Source organism: Pholcus phalangioides, unplaced genomic scaffold, assembly GCF_987345545.1.
Source record: "Pholcus phalangioides strain wild (caught in Gottingen) unplaced genomic scaffold, Ppha-v1.0 ptg000007l_1, whole genome shotgun sequence".
Classification (NCBI taxonomy): Eukaryota; Metazoa; Arthropoda; class Arachnida; order Araneae; family Pholcidae; genus Pholcus; species Pholcus phalangioides.
The window spans coordinates 30,948,907-30,951,848 of NW_028301600.1; positions in this window are offsets into that span (position 1 = coordinate 30,948,907).

The window sequence follows — 2,942 nt, forward strand, 5'->3', positions numbered from 1 at the left end:
TACGGTTTGAACTTGTTCTTCACGGAGAAGGCCAACATATTAAGTAAATTCAATGAAAATGAAGTTTCAAATCTTTCATTTAATTTTTTCGCTATTAAAAAGGCATATTTTCATCCGGTGTAGTTGATTTGAACTTTTTTTTCCATTTAGAATCTCTCCCCGTGATCCGATTAACTTAAATACTAAGTTCCCCCAAAGAATTAGATCACCAAAACGCACTCCAGGAGTCTCTAAGTTGGCGGCAGGGGCGTAGCCAGAAATTTCGTTCGGGGGGGGGGACCACTTTTATTTCGGGGGGGGGGGGACGAAAGTGACAGAACAATGGATTTGGCCATCTTTTTCCCTTTTTTCGGTCATTTTCTCACATTTCGGGGGGGGGGGGACCAGACCCCCAAGTCCCCCCCCCCCCTCGCTACGCCCTTGGTTGGCGGAGTAATTGTATAACCACTTTATATATCCACAAAAGCACTTGTACGTGGTGGCTGAGAGGATTGCGACTTTGCGTACAGTTTTAAGATGTCTTCTTCCAATGTTTTATAAAATTCACATATAACGTTGATAATGCACCGACGCATCTTGGAAAGGCAGCGACGTAATTGTGAAATTTTGTCCCTTAATGCTACAAATTGGCTGCAACAGTTAGACCATGGCGTTTATCAGCTTTACCAGCCAAGTCTCTCCACAGAGAGCAATCAGGCGTACAATATTTAAAAAAGTTCACGCAAAATACAACAGACAAAATTAACTGCCTAGTTATTTGCTTCCGAATTCGGAAGAGATGGCAGTACTTCTCAAACCACATAAAAAGAGCATGGCTCAGAAACAAACTCCACGTAATGTACACAGCATATTCTGACATGTACCATTAGAAGTTCCTCAGAGGAATAGCAACAACTGGTGATTTTGCCAACTGAAGACGACATTTTTTGTGACAATAAGTGATCGGAATTCCCGGCATTTTTTTCGATGAAATATGGTCAATCAGTCATAGTGACTGTTTTTTTCATGAATCAAATTTTTATTTGTGATTCATGAAAAAAATTCGATTTGCCTTTTGTTCGCTCACCCCTCAGCGATTTTAGCAATAATTTCCATTTTTTGGCTACATTTAGTGATATCCCGTACTTAGGATCGAAATTTCTTGTATTTCTCTCAATGAGATATGTGTGATTAGTGATTACTATAAGTGAAGGTCTAATTTTTATTTGACCCAAAAGGATATAAATTACTGATATCAGTTATACAATTGAATAGCTTTTCATTCAGTTAGAAGTAAATTATGAAGTCAGCCTGCGGATCATAGGTTGAGAAGCGCTGTTCTATATATATTTATTAGAATATAATCGATATATCGACCGAATAAATCGAAGTATAATCGATATTCTTGACCTATATTGAACGTAAACTCGAGTATTAATCGTGCAAGCTTTATATCAACAGATATCATTCGTTCAAGAATTTCTTATGCAATATCAAAAATTAAGTTCTCATTCGAACACAAAATGGTTGTTAAAAAATATGGTTAAGTAAAAAACGTGAGTTCTGTGTGATTGAAATCATTCAATTTTTAATAAATTCTCATATCAACACGATGAATGCAGATATAAAAGAATATGTTGATGTATGTGTTACCTCTCTTTTGGTTTCATGGAGGCCGCCACTTCAGCATTTTATCAGAAAGTCCGTCGAAAAGGGTGTAATCGATAGCATGAGAAGTGTCAGCTGCTGCTTGTGTTATCACCCATATAGTAATGCGTCCAAGTGGATTTCCTCCAAGTGTGGGTTTTATATTTATATAAAGAGGGAGGAGAGAGAGAGAGAGAGAGAGCATAACCAATCTGACTCCATCAATTTGTGACACAAACGAGGTTCGCTTTTTGGGGGTTGTTAGGAAAGTGGAGAAAGGAAAACCACACACGTACCACGTATACCGACTCTCGTGGCCACGAAGGACATCCATTTATGCTTCTTTACTGGATTTTTCCTACATGGGAATAGTTAGCGGCTGACTGCTAGGCATAGAAACTCAAGCCCTCTGTTTACTGAGGGATGAGTACATTGGCCTCCCTAAAACTTGCATAAAGATATGCATCCATCTACATATAAAGTGTGGGGATTATAAAATAGTCGGGTAATATGGAATACCGGGTTTTCTCCGCCTTCAGGTATGGACGCCAAGTGGAACAGTGAAAGTATCTATACTTCAGATATTGGCCCCCTATCATGCTCTATACCAGGGGTGGCCAACCTCTATTTGTTCGAGGTGCCAAAATAGTGGGCAGACGCAGTGTCGCGGGCCGCACCAGGGACCAACTCCGGTATATAAGCTGCACCCAGTTGATTGCTTGCTATGGCATCAGAGACCGCAAACATTTTAACGGGATATTTTACTAATTAACTAAATTCTTCATTTAATTAAATACTAATTATAAATAATTATTAATGAATTATTAATTGAACTCTTTCTTTTTTGGAAACAAGTATTTATATGTTCTCTCATAGACAGTGAAATCAGCGCAGAAGGAAACTATATAAATAGGAACTGCAGCGTGGACTACAATTTCTTACCAGACCAGATTCAAACTTTTGCCCCCATGCCCAGCCCTCAGGGCTAATGGTGGGTTTTAATATATGTTTCAATAGAGATACAGATTCGTGCTTCTAGCATGAGAAGGACGATATCTCGTAAATGCCATTGAGACTTTTTTCAGAATTGTTTAGAGAGCAGATTTTTTCTTGAATGAAATAGCGTTCAGAATTTTGAGAAACTAACTTGCATCACGGTAATATTTCCCGAAGACAAGTTTTTTGTTCATATAAAACTTTCATCAGAAAGATAGATTAATTATAGAATTCCACAGACATTTTACACACAGAATGGAGACATTTAATTGCTAAATATCAATTTTTTTTTACAGTTACATTCAGTGACATAACGTATA